The sequence below is a fragment of the Theropithecus gelada genome, chromosome 7b, assembly GCF_003255815.1.
Source record: "Theropithecus gelada isolate Dixy chromosome 7b, Tgel_1.0, whole genome shotgun sequence".
NCBI lineage: Eukaryota > Metazoa > Chordata > Mammalia > Primates > Cercopithecidae > Theropithecus > Theropithecus gelada.
Genome location: NC_037675.1, coordinates 4,740,421 through 4,763,686, shown reverse-complemented (window position 1 = coordinate 4,763,686; position 23,266 = coordinate 4,740,421). Strand labels below are relative to the sequence as shown.

General features: G+C 39.7%; 1 protein-coding gene across 2 annotated transcripts in view; it reads left to right on the top strand.

Annotated features, from left to right (window-relative positions):
- Positions 1–23,266, top strand: part of IQGAP1 (IQ motif containing GTPase activating protein 1) — a 118,425-nt gene that overhangs the window by 12,478 nt on the left and 82,681 nt on the right. The window lies entirely within an intron of this gene.

Sequence of the window (23,266 nt, the reverse complement as noted above, 5' to 3'; positions counted from 1 at the left end):
TGAGGTATAAACATTTCCCCAGTTAACATGTTAGGGTTGATATTGGCTTAGCAATTTTGCCTGTAATGTGGAGACTCTTCTTGGTTTATAATGTCTCTTGTTTGTTTATTTTAGCTCTAGGAAATTGTCCGTTATGCCTGTATTGATTAATTCTGATCATTAGTTAGATCTATGTAGTCTATGACTCTTCTTCATTTTGTTTATGTTAAATAAGCATTCTAGGTATGTGTCTCACATACATCTTTTGTTGCACTGACTTGATTTTCTACAGTCTTGATATTTTTTCCTTGGTTCTGTTAACCGCAGTTGCTTTGTCCTATTGTAGTTTTTATTTTTAATTAAGTCCTTTTCTGTCTCCATTCTTGTTAATAACTTAAATGATCTCTTTTTAGTTCATGAAGAATAGTGTGGCACAAAAGATCCTTTCAAGGTGAAAAAAAAGAAGCGGGTAGCCAAGAGAGTTGGGTTACATAGTTTACCACTTCCCCTTATAATCAATAGGTGTTGAAATAGATGTGACTATGAAAAATCAGTGTTAATTGGGCAGCTGAGTGAATGGATTGTCCACCAGTCAAGGCTGGGGAAAAAATCTGGCTGGGCTAAGTGTGGCCCATTAGTTTGACCTCATTTGGCATGTATTTCTTCTAGTCTTAAGGTCAGAGCAACTGTTTTTATATATTTTAATATCCCTAATGACAAAACAGTAAAAATACATTTGAGGACCCAAGTTGGCATGTTCTAGGAATTTCATTTTCCAGCTTAGTGTGGTGACCTGCCTCTGATTGCTGTACAATTCCTTCTGCTTCACAGTGTCACATCTGGGAATACCAGTTGGTAGTGGAACCTGTTTTGAACATTTTTAAGCCTTGTGGTATCTGATGGACACTTGGTTGTTTCTAGCTGGTGCTAAATAAACCCCTTTACAAGTATTTGTGTAAGAAAGTGCTGGTAGGCAAAGTGAGAACATCCGGAAGTGATTCATATTACTGTGGTTGTTTGCTTAATTCAGGACTTGGTTGCCTAGAGACCGTATCTTTGAGCTAGCTGAGTGAAGCGCCAGTGGAACCTGGAGGGCCTGTGGCCTACCGGATCAAATCAGGGCTCTGCTCCTTCATTTTTTTTCTAGAAGTCTCCAAGTAATCTGATTGATCTCTGTGGTTTGACAGTGTGTGAATTAAAAAAAATCTTAAACATATAAATGTTTAAGAAAGATCTGGTTAATGGTTTATTTTGAAGAGTAAGAGTTTACTTGCTTAACTTTGAATGTTGGGTTACAATTTTTGTTAAAATAGTTGTATGTTGGGAAGTATTAGTTATTTCAATACGGCATTTTATTCTAGAAACCTCAGTACTTTACCTTTTTTTTTTTTTTTTTTTTTTTTTTTTTGAGACTGAGTCTGGCTCTGTCGCCCAGGCTGGAGTGCAGTGGCCGGATCTCAGCTCACTGCAAGCTCCGCCTTCCGGGTTTACACCATTCTCCTGCCTCAGCCTCCCGAGTAGCTGGGACCACAGGCGCCTGCCACTTCGCCCGGTTAGTTTTTTGTATTTTTTAGTAGAGATGGGGTTTCACCGTGTTAGCCAGGATGGTCTCGATCTCCTGACCTCGTGATCCGCCCGTCTCGGCCTCCCAAAGTGCTGGGATTACAGGCTTGAGCCACCACGCCCGGCCAGTACTTTTTACCTTTAAGGCAGCTAAAGGAAAGCCAAAATAATCCCGCAAAACAAAAAACCAAAAACCTGCACTTTGCGAGACAATCATAATCTAAAATATTTTCTGTCTGTCCCAAAGTCAGCGTATTCCCCTTGCCTCTCCCCCTCTTCCTCCTTGTCATGATCAGTACCGTTTATTGCATACTTTCTACGTGCAAGGCACTGTGCTAAGCACATTACATGCTTTATCTAATTAGCTATTCTTGAAGCCCTGTGAGGTGCTTATTATCTACATTTAACAGATAAGAAAGCAAAGCTCAGAGAGGTTAACTCATTCATCTAGTAAGTGGTTGATCCAGATTTTAGGTTTGGCAAGGACTCTGAAGTCCTTTCTCTTAACTGCCATATTAGTCTGCTGCTGCTGTACTTCTGCTTCTAAAAATAATGACAACAGTAGTAACTACTGTTAAGCGGAATGATGATGGAGTTTACATATAACATTATTGTGAGATAGGCGTTATTTTTATTTTAAAGAGGGAAAAAAATAGAGTTGATAACACTTTTCCCAAGGTCATATATTGGAATTCAAGCCCAGGTTTGTGACACCAAAGCTGGTGCTCTTAACTTCTGCAGGCGCTGAAGTAGCAACATTGAAGTCCAACCTCTTTAAGTGGTGCCCAGAGACATTAAGTAACTTGTGTAGTTTTCAAGTCAGTAAGGGAACTCTATCAGTTTCCTGCCACTTATTTTGGAGTCTCTTCCACCAGCCACCTGAGGGAAAGTGTCCAGTTGTCTTACATATTTTTGTGTCTAACTAGCTTTTTGGACCCTTCCTAATTGCTTCTCTTCTTCATAACTTGGTATCTGCTTTGGATTTAGCTTAGAAAGGTGTTCCTTCCTGCCACTTTCTTGTTTGTTAAAGAGTTACCTCATACAGACAGGAGTGGCAAATTGGATTGGAAATTGCCTTGGATCATTTGGTAAGAACTGTATTTTGGGGTTGTGGGAGGAGGGAAGTCCTGTCTAAAAGCCTCTATTACTTCTTTACTCAGAATACCTTCCTGTTGACTCATTGGAAATCATAACAGAAAGCAGAAGGAACATTGGAGAGGCAGCTGCCAGCCCAGGGCTTGGCTTCTGTTGGGGCAGCTGTTTGGGGGTTGAGACACACTGGGCTCTAAGAGCTGTGAGGTTTCTGTAGCAGAAGGAAATTGTATTACTCTGATAGGTATTTATTCATCAAGTTGAGAAGTGTCAGACTGTTGCTTGGGATCATTGATAAACAACATAAGAAATTAAAAATATTTTCTCGAATAGAATTAACTAGTGATCCTAAAAACAGAATGAACTGAGGAATACAACAGGGAATGGGGCAAAATTAGAAAAGGAAAAGTTGAAAAGAAGAGGAAAAAAAACTTAGGATCATTAAAAATAGGAAAATGATAACATTTAAATAGAAAAAGTCTCACAGATATGCAGTGTGCCTTAATCAGCAGGTCATTTTACTATAAATAACATATCTCAGATGACCTTTAAAACAGCTAAAAGTAAACAAAGTTTGTCTTTTACTTAAATGACTATTATAACAAAATGTTTTTTGGAGCTGGGCACTGTGGCTCACACCAGTAATCCCAACACTTACGGAGGCCGAGGAGGGAGGGTAGCATCAGGCCAGGAGTTCATGACCAGCCTAGGCAACATATTCAGACCCTGTGTCTACAAAATATAAGAAATTTTAAAAAGTCAAGTGTGGTGGCACACACCTGTAGTTCCAAGTACTCCGGAGGCTGAAGTGATCCGGGAGGATCACTTGAGCCTAACTAAGAGTTCCAGGCTGCAGCAAGCTATGATCACACCACTGCACAAAAATGTGTTTCTTCCCTGAAGACATGTCATTAGTTTGGGCAATGCCTTTTCATAATTGATAGTTTGAAAAGGTAGTGTTTGACAATGGCTTGACTTTTGGGTTTTCCTTAATTTGAGAATCCCCATAGAAATGTTTTTTTAGATAGATTTGGTATTAATTTAAAAGTTTTAAATTTAAAACATTTTGTTCTTAGAAACAGGTAATACACAGACATGATACATAATTCAGAGACTATGCAAGTATATAACACTGAAAAAAGTCTATATTCTTAGTCTTCTTTCTCTAGCTATTCAGTTATTTTCCGCACATGGAACTGCTATCATGATTGTGTCTCTTTCTAGAGATATTCTGTGCATATAAATACACATCACTTTGATTTATTTAGAAGTGGTAGCACACTGTACATTTTGCTTTGCATCTTTTTGTTGTTGTTTTTTGAGATAGAGTCTTGCTGTGTTGCCCAGGCTGGAGTGCAGTGGTATAATCTTGGCTCACTACAACCTCCACCTTCCAGGTTCAAGCAATTCTCCCACCTCAGCTTCCCAAGTAGCTGGGACTACAGTCATCCGCCATCACGCCTGGCTAATTTTTGTATTTTTAGTAGAGACAGATTTCACCATGTTGGCCAGGCTGGGCTTGAACTCCTGACCTCAGGTTATCTGCCCACCTTGGCCTCCCTAAGTGTTGGGATTACAGGCATGAGCCACTGTTTTGCTTTGCATCTTAAGATTCATTTCACATGAGTGAATGTGGAATGAAGTGCCTCTTTTTTTCCCTCACAGTTCCTTAGTTTTCAGTTTTGGAGTTAACCTGTTAATGGACATTTTCTCTCCAGCTTTTGCTGTTATAAAAAGTGCTGTGGTTAGTCACTTTGTAGGTATGCCATTGTGCATGTATGAGTATTCTTGCCGGACAAATTTCTAAAAGTGTAATTTCTGGGTCAAAGGGAATATGCATATTTAGTTCTCATAAATATTGTCAATTTGCTCTCCTAAGAGGTTGTACCAGTTTACACATCTGCCTGTCAATAATGTACATATAAGAAGGCTATTTCCCCTTTAATTTTACCAATCCAGAGTATTACAGATTTTTTACATTTGCCAGTTTCATAGGTGAAAATGGTATTTCATTGTAGCTACATTTTTGGATTATCTAATTATGAGTGAAGATGAGCATCTTTACATGTGTTTAAAAGCCATTTGTATGTTCTTTTCTGTGAACTGTTTCGGCAGAATCCTTTGCTCATTTTTCTATTGGATTATTGTTCTTTTTCTTATTGGTAAGGGCTCTTTATATATTGAGGAAATTGGCTCATTGTACACTATGGGTGTTATAAATATTTATTCCACTTTGTCCTTTAATTTTTTTTTTTTTTTTTGAGAAAGTCTCATTCTGTTGCCCAGGCTGGAGTGCAGTGGTGTGATATCGGCCAGATTCAAGCGATTCTTGTGCCTCATCCTCCCGAGGAACTGGGATTATAGGCTCTTACCACCACACTGGGCTAATTTTTGTATTTTTTAGTAGAGACAGGGTTTTGCCATGTTGACCAGACTGGTCTTGAACTCCTTATCTCGGGTGATCCACCTGGCTTGACCTCCCAAAGTGCTGAGATTACAGGCATGAGCCACCTCACCCGGCCATTGTCCTTTAAATTTTGACTTTGTATTTCAAATAAAGTTTTAAAATATATTTGAACTTACTAATATTTTACTTTTAGCTTTTGAATTTTTTGCATGATTTTTAAAGAGTCCTTATCTATACTGAGATTATATAAAAATATTCTCCCATGTTTTCCTCTAGTATGTTTAGGATGTAAAGTGTTTTAATATTTAACTCTTTTATCCATTTGGAATTTATTTTGGTGTGAAGAGTGAGATAGAGATCCTGCTTTTTTGAGTTTTGGATTGTATCTTACATTTCAAATCTTAGCAGTGTCTTAGGAAATGTGCTCTGGAGGGTGTCTTGTACTCTAGTTTATGAACTGATATCTTAATTTTTTTCAGAACAAGGCAGCTTCAACTGTTGAGCTTTTTGAAACATATGGCTTAACTATCCTTTTAGGGAATTTGGTTAGGATTTTCCAGAGTGCTTTCAAGCAAGTTATATTGTAATGCTAAACAGATTAATTGTGTGTAGTAAAGTTGACATTGAGAAAACAGGTTTTGGATTAACAGCTTTGACATAAAGACTGTGAAGAGATGACTAGACTTGTCAAACTAACAATTTATTCTTTGTGTTAAAGAAGAGTGCAAATTTGGAGTTTGAAAAACTGTGTGGCTGACTTTCTAGATCGGTATTTTTTGAGGTATATTGTGCTGTGATGTTAAAGAAAGGGTTTAGTGGTGAAATAAGTTTCAGAAATACTGAGTTAAAACCAAGCCAAATATTATTTAAGTGGCAAATTACTTGGAATCTTTATCATAGACTTGTAAATTCTGTCTCCAAAGCCGAGGATAGTGTATGCAGTATTCTTCAAACCTACTTTATCAGTAGTGTTCCAGGTTTTTGTTTTTTGTTTTTTGTTTTGGTTTGCGAACACTTTTTCTATCAGAGTTATGGATTTAAGGGACTATTTTTTCTTTCTTTTACTTTATTTTTTATTTTTGAACTCTAAGACTTTCTTAAACAGAGACTATTTCAAATAAGAATTTGGGAGATGTTCATAGTCAATTCTCAGCTATTTTGTGTTTTATGATAGTTTGTTTACATTCTCTATTGAGTTATCCAGTTCTTGGCTTATAGAGCTTAAATTAAAGCCATAATTGTACTAATTGGATAGGTATAATTGCTTAGTGATCTTTAAAGCATTGCAAAGACGGGAGTGTGGTTTTTAAAAATGGGGGTTGCAAATGTACTAATTATTAAAAAGGAAAAGATAAATATCACAGATTCTGGTCTAGTAAACTAGTTTCTGGCAAAACATTGGACCAGAAAAATTCCAGAGCCACGTTGTCAGATGGATAACTTATGAACACTTAGCGAGAAAAGTGAAGCTTGGGAGCCAACATAAGCTCCCTAAGAAAAGCCCTGTCACATTAACATCATTTCCTTTTGGACAGGGTCACCAGATTGGTGAATCAGAGAAAAACACACACCTGGCAATTTTTTGTATTTTTAGTAGAGACGGGATTTCACCGTGTTAGCCAGGATAGTCTCGATCTCCTGACCTGGTGATCCGCCCGCCTCGGCCTCCCAAAGTGTTGGGATTACAGACATGAGCCACCGCGCCCGGCCGGGGTTTGTTTTTGGGTGGTGAAAGTGTTCTGGAATTAGATAGTGATGATGGTTGCACAACATTGTGAATATTCTAAAAGCAACTGAATTATATATTTAAAATGAGTTTATGTTACGAATCGAATCTCAGCAAAAAGAGCTGCAGATTTTTAGTTCAGAGAAAGCACTTTTAGGGCATGTTATTTGTAAACATTTTGATTAGGACTTACTAGGGCGTCAGTGACATGTCAATGAAATTTGGGTTTTACTTGTTTCTGGAGAGATAGTTAATATATTGTAAGACACATTTTGCTTTCAATATACCGTGAATCTAATAATGAAATTCATTAGTAGTAAGTGTGATATCCTACATTGGAGTTCAAAAAGTGTACAGGATAAGGGAGAGAAGTAGCGTTACTGGGAATAGCATAAGTGGGAAACGAAAACAAAATGAAAGAAACCTGAGAAGTTCATTAACTCATTAGTAGATATATGGTATATGCAGCCAAGGAAAAGACGGTTCCACTGTCCTCTGGACTAATCAGAGGCTTCCTGAAATTGGTATTTAGTTCTGGAGGCCATACTTTAAGATGGATCTTGTAGTGTAGAGCAAGGATGTTAGATTTGTGGTAGGTTATTTCACACCCACAGCAAGCACTGCTGATAGATCAGAATCCTTTTCAACATAGAAGCTGAAGAACCCCTCCCAATCAGTGGGTGTTGGTCGTCCATTAGTTGAGACTTGGTTATTGCTCTGGGACGAGAGGATGTTTGATGAGCATGACCAGGATGATAAAGGGTCTACTAATTATGATGTATGAAGAATAATTGAGAATACTGAGGCTATATAACATGGAAACAAGATTTAGAAGGAATATAAAATCAGAATCTCAGAAGCTCAACCTTTCATCCAGTTTAGGAATTCAGTCAACTGTTATATTAACATTTTACTACTTCACTAAAAAATTCCTGGGAGATGGGAGAGAGGTTCATTTTGTCATATGTGGTGCCAGGGGAACAGAACTGGACAATGGAAATCTGCTTAATAGGAGGATAGTTTCTTAAATAACAATAAAGAAATTTCCAAACAGTGTCTGAGCTGCTTTGGGAAAACCCATGTTGCAGATTTTCAGTCTTAGACTGTGTAACAGTTTAATGGAAGATTGTTATGTTCTAACCTAAGTATTTTCTCAAGTTATTTAAAAACAGTTTTTATTTTCATTTCCTGTGTTATTAAAAACCATTTTTATTTTGAATGACTTGATTCTATTCCATTGCTCATTTTTTTCTAACATGGCTAAGAAGTTGGGAAAATTCCTCCAATAAAATAATTACTTTAAAGCAAGTAAGACACATTTTTAGCTCCTCCATTGTTCAGGACACTCTGGGAGCACTGAAGAAGATGCGAAAGTGTAAAACAGCCCTGCCTTTAGGAGGTTACGGATCAATTGAACAGACAGGGCATAAACATTTGAAAAGTTACCCAACATCAGAGAATGAGAGGTCTCAGTATCACAAGGCAATATGTAATTGCTGAGGAAATGATGCACATAGTTAATGTGTGAGAGTTTAGATGAGGGAAAGATTATTTTATGGCTGGGTTTTGCAAGATAAGCTGGCATTGTATGGTCAGGCTTTTCCCTTTCAAGGGAAAACATAACACTATATATATTTGTCTTGTTCTCTGTGCTCCTTTAGAGTTGAAGCTCTTTCCACTTCCTGGTACCCAATGGCACCTGTCACTACAGTGCTTTTCACAAAGTAGGTGCTTGGGGATATTAAGTTGAATGAGTACAGAGTTGTGTGGGATGTGGGGGTTGTGGTAGGGAAAAGAATTTCAGTGTTATGGTGATAAGAGCTTGGGGTAATTTTCTGTTTTTGTTTTGTTTTTCTTTTATTATTTGGTTATAATTGAGACCAGGAGTAATATGGTCCCTAAGCAAGAGAGAAAGAACAGTGTGTGTCTTTCAGTAGAGTCTTTCTAATTTATTCAAAGATAAATTAGAAAAGGATTCCACCCTTATGTACATAAATAACTATTAGGCGATAAAGAGATATAAAGTGCCATAAGAAAATTTAGAAGAAGTTTGGAACGAGAAGAGATTATTTCTGATGGTAGGTCATGAAAGGTTTGTGGAGGAGAGGTGACTTTTGAAGGTAACATTTGAATTGGCAGAGATGGGTGGGGCTGATCACCTAAAAGTTATACTAAACCTTTTATTCTTTGTTGGCATCCCTGTCTCTACCTTCCTGCATCATGGCTTGATGACACCTGTTTTCTCTCAAAACTTCTTCACGTTTTGGCCCTAACAAATTTACCCCATCTCATTTAACATGGTCTCTTAAAAAATTAATTATTTTTTAGAGAAAGGATCTTGCTGTCTTGCCCAGTTTGGAATGCAGTGGCGCAATCATAGCTCATGGCAGCCTGGAACTCCTGGGCTCCAGCCATCCCCAGACCTCAACCTTGTGAGTAGCTGGGACTGCAGGTGCATGCCACCACGTTGGCTTAACATGCCATCTTGACCTCCTTCCCTGTAGCAGTGGGAAAAACATATTTTTTCTCCTAACACTTAACCTTCTATCTGTGATCTAGATCTAGATCCTGTCCTACCTTCTTCTTGTCTTCTGGGGTTCTTACTCCAATATGATTTTCCCAACTATAACTTGCACTTTTTTTCCTGCTGGTTCTTTCTCTTTAGCACATGAACATCCTCACCCGTTCAAGATACACTTCCTTAATCCTAGGCACTCTGATTGTTGTCCCCTCTTTGTTCTTTCAAGGAAAATTTCCTATATTCACCTTTTTTTTTTTTTTTTTTTTTTTTTTTTTTTGAGATAAGGTCTGGCTCTGTCACTCAGGCTGGAGTGCAGTGAGTGGCACGATCTTGGCTCATTGTATTTTTAGTAGAGATGGGGTCTTACCATGTTGGCCAGGCTGATCTCAAACTCCTGACCTCAAATGATTCACCCGCCTTGGCCTCCCAAAGTGCTGGGATTACAGACGTGAGCCACTGTGCAAGGCCTTAATTTTTACATTTTTTGTAGAAACGGGTTTCACCAGGTTGCCCAGCCTGGCCTGGACCTCATGAGCTCAAGTTATCCCTTCACCTTGGTTTACCAAAGTTCTGGGATTACAAGTGTAAGCTACTGTGCCCTGCCCCTATATTCACTTCCTTATCTTAACTCATTTGGATGTAATTCCTGTGCCTGCCTTTTTTCCCCATTGAAATTTCTCTTGCTCATATCACCAATGACCTAATTGCTGTGTCCCATGGCAATTTTTCTAGTACTCAATCTCTGCAGCATATGTCACTCTTGCCTGTCCACTTCATGGAGTTTTCTTCCTTTTAATTGGGTATCTTTTTTATACTTTCTGAATTTCGAACTGTGTATTGAAGTATTGACCTGTGTAAAAAATATATTGCCTATCTAAGAAAATCAGTTAGCGTTCCTCTGGGAAACTCACTTGTCCATCCTTCCTTACCCCAGGTCTAAGTTAGATGTTCCTCTCTCATGTATCTTTATTGTAACTTTTCTCTTCCCTAATGCATTGTTAGCCTTAGAAGGCAAGTACTCCCTCCCCTCCCCTCCCCTCCTCTCCCTTCCCCTCCCCTCCCTTCCCCTCCCCTCCCTTCCCTTCCCCTCCCCTCCCCATCCCTTCCCCTCCCCTCCCCTCCCATCCCTTCCCCTCCCCTCCCCTCCCGTCCCTTCCCCTCCCCTCCCCTCCCCTTCCCTTCCCTCCCCTCCCCTTCCCTCCCTTCCCCTTCTTCTCACAGGTTTCACTCTGTTACCCAGGCTGGAATGCAGTGGTGTGATCTCGGCTGGCTGCAGCCTGAACGCCCCCAGGCTCAGATGATCCTCCTTGCCTCAGCCTCCCAAAGTGCTGGGATTATAGGCGTGAGCCACCTCACCTGGCAGTACTATGTTCTTAATGTGTATCATAGTTAACCCCCATTATTATTTTCTTACTAAATAATAGATGTGAAAATTAAATTTTTGACATAATATGGCTCTAGCGGAGGATTGCTTTTATAAAGAAATAGGTATCTGTCTTCTACTTTGTAGAGGACTCTTACCTGTTTTTTTCTTAAGAGCTGCTCACGGGTTAGTAATGATTAGGCTGTAGCTTCTGAGACTTAGCTATCTTCTAGATTTAACTCAGTTTTGGAATTTCATTTCATTTCAAGATTAAAAAGTTTTTCATGCTCTATGATAAGTGGTAAACTAGGGATGGATGGATAGATAGACAGCTGACCATGGTAATGTTTCACCAGACTCTAGATCTGAAGACTTGATCAAGGAGTAGGTAGTTAATCTATTAGCCCAGACTTAAACAAACAAACAAAAAACTTCATTGGAGTTTAATACACATCCCACAAAATCCACCTGTTTTTAATGTACAATTCAATAATATTTAGTAAATTTACTGAGTTGTGCAACCCCTCACTATGATCTAGTTTCCATTGCTCCAATAAGACCAGGGACCCTATTGAAATAAAACAATTCGACATGTAATTTTGACAAGTCGACTTGACCTCCTCTGTCTGATTATGCTAAGAATGAAGTGATTTGCTCAGGGGTCTGTATTAGATATAAATACACACAGAAGTTAAATATGTAACTTGAAGCAAAAACATTTCCCTGTTTTTCACTTATTCCTATAGCTTTTCAGATTGGCCTAATTTATACTCAAGTTTCCTTTGAAACGAATACTACCAAGATTTCTCATTTTCCTTTATGGTTTGGAAAACAAGCCTTTTTTGTTTCTTGGCTGGATTACTGCAACACTTTCTCTAGTGTCTCCTCACTTCTCTCTAGCCCCTTCTCCTAATCTACAACTGCTCAGAATGGTCTTTTGAATTAAATCTTATTAATTCCTGTGTAAATCCTTCCAAGGGTCTGCACATTCTCTGCCCTTGGCCTGATGTATTCTCCCTTATCAGCACACACCGCAAGTCTTTCAAGACCTATAAAATCAATACCATTTTCTCTGGGAAGCCATCCTGATTCCCTTCTCTCTGCGTATGGTGAAGAATGCTTTATGGAATACTCTGCATTCCTTTCTCTCAATACTTAGATTTACCATTACCATATGGAAATTTCTAGGCTGTTTCCAGTGCCTAGGTGGTGCTCAGAAGTGTTAGTGGTTTAGTAGAATCCTAATTGTAGAGAAAGCCAAATTTGGGAGGTTTTTAACATAGAGTAACCCTGGCATTTGGTGATGTTTGCTGTGCAAGATGGGTGTGGTACCAGAGGAGCTGTTCCTGGAGGAACTGAATCTCAATGGCTTGAAGTAGTCAGTTCCTGCATTGGTATGTTCCCCTTCTGTATTGCACAGAGCTGGGAAACCACTGAAGTCATGTGCTCTGCAGAACTTGTTCAACTGGTTTCCTCTCCACAGACCCCTAATTCAGATTTCCACCCATATTCTCTTCTACATATGCTTTTAGTCTGGGCTTGTTTTAAGGTTTACCACAGTAGAGTTCTCAGTATAGTTATTTCTTTGTCTTGCTGAGTGTAGAGTGGGTAGGGCCAAGTATATACTCCCTTTGAACAATGTTATCAGTAAGAGAAGTTAGGTATTACATAAATCATGAAGTGTCAGACTCCATTACTAGGTTTATTTCTGTGGATCTAACCGTTTCACCCCCCACACTCATGTATACATACACATATACATAGCTATCATTATTTAGAGCCTACTACTAGTTGCTGGGTGAGGTATCAGAGCCCTGGTGTTGGAAAGCAGTCAACTTGCAGGTTGATAGGAAGAATTTACTGATAACAGTATAGGTTTGAAAAAGGAAAGTTTTATTAGAAAGAAGGAACTCTGCAGAAGAATGCCTCAGCAAGAGAGAACTGAGCTCAGGGTGGATTTTTCCTTAGGGTATTTATGGAACTTAAAGCAGGAGCTTAAGGGTAATTTGGACCATAATAGCCACGTTAGGTCATGATAAATGATTACATTTTTAGACGTAATGTCAGCAAGGGTTGCACAGTGAGTTTCGGCATGGCATTCCAGAGATGTATAGAAATTCTAGTTACTTACACATTTTAAGTTGAAAGAGGGCTAGAACCAGGTGTTGATTTTAGATAATAGGGAAGTCTGATTACTTCTAAATTCCTCAGATAAGAAGTTTTGCCTCTGGATGGTCTCCTTAGTGGACTCCAGGTGATCTTTGCTCTCCTCACTAGTATTTGGTATGTATCATTTCATTTAATCCTCACAACAACCTTATGAAGTTTGATGTGTTGCTAATCTTGCTTTCTATATGGAAAACGGAAGCTCAGAGAAGTTGGCTGGATAACATGGCATTCTTGGTTGTTCTTATTTCCTTCCCTCTTTTCTCAGGGAAGAAGCGGGGTATATTCCTTTCTGTAGCTGGCTGCCGCCTCTGCTCTTAAGAACCTTACTTTCTTTTGTTCTTATTCCTATATCTTTAGCCCCTCCTTCACGTGTTCTTTTCTTGCAGACTATAAATATATGCTTTTTCCACAATCATTTAAAAAAAAAAAGACACTTTCCCAGGACATGTCACCATCTCAGACTAACTCCTTCTCCATTCCCCCTAGTTTTTCCTCTTCCCTTCTTATACTTCTAGAAAAAGAAGTTGGCTGGGTGCCGTGACTCATGCCTGTAATCCCAGTACTTTGGGAGGTGGAGAAGGGGGCGGGGAGGGAGTTGGGCATGGGAAGGCAAGAATCTCTTGAGTTCAGGAGTTCCATACCAGCCTGGACAACATAGTGAAACCTTGTCTCCACTATTAAAAACAAAAATTAAAAATTAGAAAAAGAAGCCTACATCTGCTATCTCTCCTTCCTACCTTTAGTTACTTTTCTAGTTATTTTAATTGGTCTCCTGTGTCACCACTCCACTGAGACTTCCCTTATGGGAGCCAAAGATGACCTTCTTGCTTGTGTGCCACATCCTTTTCTCTTCACCACCTGCCTCTTTGCAGCATTGAAAGCTGGTAACCTCTAATAGTTTGCTGATTTTTTCCTTCCTTGATTGCCATTGTGTGATTCTCTCCTGGTTCTGAACTTGATCACAGACACTGTCTTTGTCTCTTTCACCTCTTAAATGTTGGTGTTCCCTAAGACACAGTGCTTCAGCTTTTAAATTTTTCTCCACAACCTCTTTCTCTGTGAGATTATCTACTCTTGTGGTGCCATTTTCCAGATTTAGGTCTTTAACAACAGGTCTCCCTCCAGAGACCTGTGTTTTCAACTGCCTGCAGGATGCCACTCTCTGGATGTCCCATTGACATTTCAAGCTGAACATGTTTCAACCATGAATTGCTCATCCTCTCCGACTTTTGTGGGTGTCCCCAGTCTTGTTTAATGGCATCATCTTTTATGCAGTCATCCATGCCACAAGTCACCAAATCATCTTTTAAAAATAAGAAAAAACCTTCTCTTTTTTCCTTTTATAGAAATGTTTGTCAGTTTGCTATAGATGGTATATGGTGCCAGATTTTCTCCTAGAATTGTGTGTCAGAATGTGGGGTTTCCCCACACACTGGACAACAATAAGTTATTTTTAAAAATCTTTGCCAGTCTGATAACTGAAGATGGTGATATTGTTACTTTTTTTTTTTTTTTTTTTTTTTTTTTTTGAGACGGAGTCTCGCTCTGTCACCCAGGCTGGAGTGCAGTGGCGTGATCTCAGCTCACTGCAAGCTCCGCCTCCCGGGTTCACGCCATTCTCCTGCCTCAGCCTCCCGAGTAGCTGGGACTACAGGCGCCCGCCGCCACGCCCGGCTAAGTTTTTGTATTTTTAGTAGAGACGGGGTTTCACCGTGTTAGCCAGGATGGTCTCGATCTCCTGACCTCGTGATCCGCCCGTCTCGGCCTCCCAAAGTGCTGGGATTACAGGCTTGAGCCACCGTGCCCGGCCCAGATATTGTTACTTTAATTTGCATTTCTTGGGTTAGTAGTAAGATTGAGAGATTTTCATATAAATTACTGGCCATATGTATATTTTATGAATTTTTTTATTTGTGTTTCTAGCATATTTTTCTAGGGAAATGTTTGTCATTTTATTTCAAGTGTTTAAAATGTATATACATATAAAGATTATAGAATATTGTTAGCTCTTTGTTATATGTGGTGATTTTTTTTCCTCCAGTAACCTTTCCTGTTAAAGTTTTATTTAGTTCTTTAAAAATGGCCTTACAGAAGTTTAAATACTAGCCAATTTATCTTTTCCTTTCTGATTTCTGCTTCTGTAGTCTTGTTTGTAAACTTCTTTCTCATTTCAAGAGTATATAACTATGTTTTCTTTTTGAAAAAATTCTCTAATCCATTTGGTGTTTAATGTTAGTTATGAACCGTGAGGTCTGGCTCTAACTTTGCTTCCCCACCCTCCATGCTCTCTGCCTTTTCAGTCATCTATGAAATTTCACATCTTTCCTACTGCCCTTCTAATCCCCATCCCTCATCTAATAGATTGTCAAATGGGGTCAATTCTACCTTTGTAATTGTTAATCATTCTGTTTCCACCATTGTCCCAGTTAAAGACTGTATTACCACTCACCTGGATTACTGAAATGGTTGCCTAATATTTCTCTCTGGATTCTGTCATCTATGCTGTTGTCCAAGTTCTCCTTCTAAGTCTACTTGAAAACCTCCCATGGCTCCCATTCCTGCAGCTTAAATTACTAATCCAGATACTTTTCCACCTACTTCTCTACCACAGTGACTTACCATTTCCTGAGTGTGCTATTTGTTTTCAGCCTTTTTTTTTTTTTGCCCTTTGTTTATGCCGTTCCTTTATGTTACGTGTCTCGTTTTCCCATTTTTCACAACTCTAAATACAATTTATTTGAGCAAAGCCTAGTTCAAATGTCATCTCCTATTGTAGCTAGCTGTTTAAGCATAACTCTTACCAAAGAGTAATTCCCTTGAAGGTAGGGACTGGTATTCAGCACAGCGTTCTACCACTGATAAGTGCTGCACAGAGTAGTCAGTTTGAAATGTTTCCTGAATGAATACATGAGTGTCAGAGTAGACACCTTTTTTTGTTTTTGTTTTTTGAGGAATTGACTTAAAATACTTATAAAACAAAACTTTATAAAATAGAATAAATATGAAAGGATATAAGAATTACTATGTAGGCTGAGCACAGTGGCTCATGCCTATAACCCTTGCACTTTGGGAGGCTGAGGTGGAAGCATCCCTTGAGCCCAGGAGTTCGAGACCAGCCTGAACAACATAGGGAGTTGCTGTCTCTACAAATAATTTTAAAAATTAGCCTGGTGTGATGGTACACACCTGTGGTCCCAGCTACTCGGGAGGCTGAGGTGGGAGGATCACTGAGCCCAGGAAGTTGAGGCCACAGTGAGCCGTGATTGGGCCACTGAACTCCAGACTGAGTGGCAGAGCAAGACGCTGTCTCAAAAAAAATATAAAAAGACTATGTTATTAAAGATAGCCTTTTGTATAAGCATTCATTTTTGTACTAATTGTATCAGCTTCACCAGTGTGTAATACTGGGCCTCTCCGTTAGCGCTTGATAGAAGTAAGGGTTGTTAATGAGGTTATATATTGTGGTGTGAGATACTTCAGGAAGCCCAATTTCAAAACTTGAGCATTTGTGAGGGAATGTTCAGTAGGTGGTAGCTGTTATTATTGTTGAAGGAGGATGTACCCTGTAGCAATTAAGAGTATCAGCTTCAATGCTAGGTTGGTGGCTCACACCTGTAATCCCAGCACTTTGGGAGGGTAAGGCAGGCGAATGGCTTGAGCCCAGGAATTTGGACCACCCTGGGTAACATGGTGAAACCCTATCTCTACAAAAAATTGCAAAAATTAGCCGGGTGTTATGGCATGTGCTTGTGACGCCAGCTTCTTGAGAGGCTAGGTAGGAGGATCCAGAGGATTGCTTGAAATCTGAAGTCAAGGCTGCAGTGAGCCATGATCACACCACTGCACAGACCCTGTCTCAAAAAAGAACAAAAAAACCAGAGTATGGGCTTCAGAATCACACCAACTTGGGTTCAAGTGAGAACTTACTTGCCAGACAATCTTGAAATATACTTTTTGGAACCCACAGTTTATCTGTAAAATAATTACAGTAATACTTCAGAGGTTGTTGCAAAGATTGAGATAATCTTGTAAAGTATTTGGCTTCATGTCTGCCACATGGTGTGAAGATTATTTTTTAAGTGTCATTTATATTGAAAATGGGTCATTTTATGTTACTTCTTTCCTGTTTAGTAATTGTGTTTCAGATCTGACATCACCTTTTAATAAATTTTGCATTTGAGTGAGATTTGCTAATGCAATTCTGGGGTTAAACTTGAAGAGAAAATATTGAATATTTATATTTAATATCCCATGTGAGAGGAGAGATTAAGAACCCTGCTGTCTGCTTGTTACACCTCTTATGAAAAATATAAAAAATATAAAAGTGTTGTTGCTGAACTCTACTTGTGGTTTTGGTCGAGTTCTGATCACATGTACACCTGCTGATGTCACACCACTTGGTATGATATTCTCCAAACTTTGTCTAAAAAGTTGCTTATTTGTTAAAACATTTGTACTTGTTTGCTATTGAAGAAAATTTAAACAACCCCACATTGTTGCCAAAGTGATTTTCTGAAACAGATCTGATCAGGCCACCCTTAAGTGTCCCCCAAGACTAGGATGCAGTAAAGGTTTCTAAGCGTGACAAATAAGGCCTTGTATGATCCAGCCTGCTGACTTTGTCATCATCTCCTCCAGTTGTCCCCTTGCCTTTACCTTCCAGTAGTGCTGGTGCTGAGCTACTCTGTGACACATGTTGTTTTCTTGTGCCTCCCTGCCTTTGTACATGGTGTTTCTACTATTTGGAGGCCTTCTCTGCCTTGGCTATTTGGTAAACTCCTGTTCATTCTTTAAAGCCCATTAGTATTTGTGGATGATGTGATGTGAAGCTGGAAGAGAATATTTTGGGTGGTGGAATTAGGAACCAAGAGATTCTGACACTAGGGACAGTTGGCTTACTCTTATCATGAAGATATGTCATGGATATGAGTGCAAATAATGATTTAAATATGGAATTGTAGAGATAAAGTTTAACAACTCTATATTTGGGGAAAAAACGAGTCTCTGTTGATTGAAAAAGCATAATAAAATAATTTAATCTGAGGCTTTGTGGTTATGGAGTGTTAGAATGAAGAAGATGATAGTCCTGTTCCATTTCAGGCTGGTCATACCATACCTGGAACACAGAATTCAGTTGGTGAACGTTCAGAGATGCGCAAAAGACGTGACGGGGCAGAGATGATGTCTAATACTGCTAATATAATACCTGGTAACGTTTTGAGTACTTACTCTGTGCCAGGCACTGTTCTTAGTATTTTATATGTACTATCATCTCTTTAATCCTCATAAACATTCTGTGGGTAGGTGCTATTATTATTCTGTTTTTATGACTAGTGCTTGAAGGAGCTGGAATCATTTTACTGATGGAATTGTCAGCATGTGACTCATCATGAGGGGATAGGATGAAAGGCACAAATATTTTTTTCAATACCCAGCCAAGCACTGTGCTAGCTCTATATTTCACTTGCAATCTTATTTAATCCTCAGTGACAAACTTTGGAAGATACTATTAGCCTTTTTTAACAAATGAAAGAACTGGTTAAGTGGCTTGCTGTCTTTCTTGGTAAGTGCCAGAGACAGGACATAGAACCAGATCTTTCCAAGTCCATGGCCAGTGCTACTCACATTATGCTTTTATTTTTACATTCTCTTGCTCCAGGAGGCAGCTTAGGGTGCCAGGAGAGAATTGATGCTGGCTTAACAAAAACTTTCTGACTACTGGAATCCAGAAATGAACCAGGTTACCTTGAATGTTCAATTCTCGGTCAGTATTCAGGTTCAGCCTGCTTCCTGATTTGGCTGAGATGTTTTGGGAACATTAAGGTATCAAATTGGGGATGGAGTAGAACATGTGAGGGGAGTGGAGGAATTGAGATGGCCTAAAAGATCTTTAATGAGCCTTCCAGCCTTGAGATTCTATGGTTATTGCTAGGACAGGGTTAAACATGAGAATTGGTAAAAAGTTGTGTTGGCCAGTAATTTTCTTTTGTGCATAGATTGATAGATTTTGAGACAAGAGTTTCAGTCTGTCGCCCAGACTGGGAATGCAGTGGTATGATCACTGCTCACTGCATCCTCACACTCAAAGGCTCAGGCAACCCTCTCACCTCAGCCATAGTTTTATTTTTAAATGTATTTATAGGCCAGGCGTGTCTCACGCCTATAATCCCAGCACTTGGGCGGATCACTTGAGGTCAGGAGCTCAAGGCCAGCCTGGCTAACATGGTGAAACCCCGTCTCTACTAAGAATACAAAAACTAGTTGGGCGTGCTTATGGGCACCTGTAATCCCGGCTACCCTGGAGACAGGAGAATTGCTTGAACCCGGGAGGCGGAGGTTGCAGTGAGCTGAGATCATGCCATTGCACGCTAGCTTGGGCAACAAAGTGAGACTCCATCTCAAAAAATAAAAAAATTTTTAAAAAGTCTTCATAAAGCTAAATTATAAAAGAGCTAGAGGCTGGGCGTGGTGGCTCATGCCTGTAATCCCAGCACTTTGGGGGGCCGAGGCGGGTGGATCACCTGAGGTCAGGAGTTCAGGACCAACCTGGCCAACATGGTGAAACCCCGTCTCTACTAAAAATATAAAAATTAGCCAAGTGTAGTGGCACAGGCCTGTAATCCCAGCCTTGGGAGGCTGAGGCAGGAGAATTGCTTGAACCTGGGAGATGGAGGTTGCAGTGAGCTGAGATCATGCCCCTGCACTTCAGCCTGGGTGACAGAGCCAGACTCCATTAAAAAAAAAAAAAAAACCTGGAGATGTGGTTTAGCAGCTCTATATTTGGGATAAAAAGGAGTTTCTGTTGATTGAAAAAGTGTAATAAAATAATTTAAGCAGAGGCTTTGTGGTTAGGGAGTGTCATAATGAAGAAGGTGATAGTCCTGTTTCATTTCAGGCTGGTCAGACCATACTTGGAACACAGTATTCAGTAGGAGAATGAATTCAGCCAGGTTGGTTTGTTTGTTTTTTTAAGACAGAGACTTGCTCTGCTGTTGCCCAGGCTGGAGTGCAGTGATGCGATCTCAGCTCATGCCTCAGCTTTCCAAGTAGTAGCTGGGTTTACAGGCATACTCCACCATACCTGGCTAATTTTTGTATTTTTTGTAGAGATGGGGTTTCACCATGTTGGCCAGGTTGTTCTCCAACTCCTGACCTCAAGTGATCCACCCGTGTTGGCCTCCCAAAGTGCTGGGATTACAGGTGAGAACCACTGCACCCTGCCAAACTTAACCAGTTCTAAATGTTTAAGTTTAATAAGAAAAGTTTTGTGTCTAAGTTGAGAATCAGTGGTGGATTTAGTTAAACTAAAATACCTTTAATTATTAAGTAGGCAGAATGTGGAGATAAACCAGTCTTTTTCCTTCATGGTAGTTCTGAGATTTTTCCCTATTTGGACAGCCTTTGAGCTCAGCCCCTTTTGGTTTTTCAGGTGGTGTAGTGAGAGCAACAGTGATATTGTGAGGAGGATTATAAATCTAGCAGTTAGTCTTGTTATTCCGTCTTTGCCGCTAGCTATTGGATGACCTTGGATCAGCCTCATTCTTATTTGTAAATGGGGGGAAGTGCAAATACATTAGTAGCCTCTGAGCAGGCTTATGGGCAGTTAGATTCTTTTTCAATGTTTATATTTTTAATTTTGGAGTTGTACTTCTAAGGACCTTTCCTGAGGAATTAATTCTAAATAAAGAAGAACACTGTGCACAAAGATATTCCTTGCACTTTATTTAATGGTTAAAAACATTTAGAAATGACATAATAACATAGGTGACTGATTAAGGACTTGGGTAAATTTTTATGTAAACCTAAAGTCTTCAGAAACTAAATAATATGGAAAATATTCATAAAATTTTCAGAAATGTTTAATTGTTTCATATATATCTATATATATAATTTTTGAGACAGAGTTTTGTTCTGTTGCCCAGGTTGGAGTATGGTGGCATGATCATAACTCACTGCAGCGTTGACTTCCTGGGCTCAAACAGTCCTCCTGCCTCAGCTTCTCGGGTAGCTGGGACTACAGTACAGGCATGTGCCACCACGCCTGGCTAATTTTTAAATTTTTTGTAGAGACAGGGTCTGGCTATGTTGCCAGGCTGGTCCTGAACTGTTGGGCTCAAGCAGTCCTCCTGCCTTGGCCTCCCAAAGTGCTGGGATTACAGGCGTGAGCTACTGTGCCTGGCCATTTTTAGATATATATTACATTGAAAACAAAGGGATTTTCCCTAGAAGTGCATTTGCTTCCTGGCTCTCACATTTTCTGATTCTGTGATTTAGTGGAAGAAGGGGAAATCTCATGTGAGCTGTAGAGAAAGACTGAAAGAAGTGTTTGTTGTGTCATCTTGGAATTTGAGTAGAATCTAAACTTCTGCTAACATTAAAAATTATAGTAACATGGCACTTTACTGTTCAAAGTAGTTTGGTCCTAATTTGTTCGTTTGTTTGTGACAGGATTTCACTTTGTCACCCCAGCTAGAGTGCAGTGCCACCATCTCAACTCACTGCAGCTTCTACCTCCCAGGTTAAAGTGATCCTCCTGTCTTAGCCTCCCAAGTATCTGAGACTATAGGTGCACACCACCACGCTGGCTAATTTTTGTGTTTTTAGTAGAGATGGGGTTTCACCCTGTTGTCCAGGTTGGTCTTGAACTCCTGACCTCAAGTGATCGGCCTGCCTTGGCCTCCCAAATTGCTGGGATTACAGGTGTGAGCCACCGCGTCCTACCTAGTCCTGATTTATTTTATAAACAAACCAGGTGATACCCCATTGTGAAATAGCTCAGATTGGCGGGCAAGCCACACGTGTGGTGACTTGGAGGGCAGCTTCAGGTTTGAGCAGTTGTTTAGAAATACTGTATTTTGCCTCCCTATTTATTCTAGCTCATTCTTTCTACTTAATCGCTTTCACCAAATCACAGTTGGCCTTTCTTCTCTGACCTGACTGCTGTGTTACACGAAGAGTATTCTACCCAGCTATAGGAAACATCTAAGTCAGGACTGTTTTATAGCAGTTGGACTAGGGAAAGGAAATATAAAGAATGGTGCGAGATGTTACCATGGGCTCTCCTTTTATTTTTATTTTAGTCTAGAAATCTCAGAAAAGAGGAAAACCTAAATACCTCTGGTAACTGGCTCTGATTCAAGGCAAAAGTATCTACTGTGCTCTTTATCCATAGTTTCCCTGTGTGTTTACTTCATTTTAAAAAGAAAAATAACTGTTTTTTTTTTTTTTTTTTTTTGGTACTGTTACATGCTTGAGGGCCATTTTTGGCTTAGGCTGAGGTTGTTAAGTTTTCCCTGTTAATGAGAACCCAAGTTAGATTGTCCCCTGAGAGCTGGAGTTGCCAGTAGTTGTTTGCCAGAATGATTTTATCAGCATCTTTTTTAGCGGTAAAAAGATGAGATGAGTCCCTGAACTACACTATTTTCCATACCGACAACTGCCATTCTTTTCCACATTGCCCTTTGGGTCTTTAGTCTCAATAGAGGTATAGTTTAGATTTTTGTAGCCATTTCAAATTGGTATCTAATTTAATTATTATGACAACTCTTCTGGAAAACTCATTTGTTTCATTTTTCCCCTTTCTGACAATTTAAGTTCTACTATTTGAAAGAAAGAAAAGACAGCAGAGAAGCTTATCAAGTATAGGAAACAACCAGAAAATTATCTGGCCCATTCATATACCCATCAGGTTTCATAAGTTAGAGAGTACACTGGCTGATTTAAAGGTAGAGTAGATTTAAAAGCAAGATTGAGCTGGGAACGGTGGCTTACACCTGTAATCCCAGCACTTTGGGAGGCCGAGGCGGGTGGATCACCTGAGGTCAGGAGTTCAAGACCAGCCTGACCAATATGGTGAAACCCCATCTCTACTAAAAATACCAAAAAATTAGCCGGGTATGGTGGCACAGGCCTGTAATCCCAGCTACTCAGGAGTCTGAGGCAGGAGAATTGCTTGAACCCGGGAGGCAAAGGTTGCAATGAGCTGAGATTGTGCCATTGCACTCCAGCCTGGGCAACAGAGCGAGACTCCATCTACAAAAAAAAAAAATTGAGTGGAATAATTTTAAATTAGGAGTTTTAAATCTGGGGTTCCTAGAGTCAATGAAGTCTCTGAAATTATATGTAAAATTTAAGTATATGTATATTTTTCTGCGGGAAGGATCTATAGCTTTCCTTAGATATTCACAGGATTCTGTGGCTCAGTGGTTGAAAACTGTTGCCATGGTCTGGGTCCAGTGGCTCACGCCTGTAATCCCAGCACTTTGGGAGGCTAAGATGGGCAGATTACTTGAGGTCAGGAGTTTGAGGGAATATGACGAAACCCCGTCTCTACTAAAAATACAAAAATTAGCTGGGCATAGTGGTGCACGCCTGGAGTCCCAGCTACTCAGGAGGCTGAGGCGGGAGAATTGCTTGAACCCGGGAGGTGGAGGTTGCAGTGAGCTG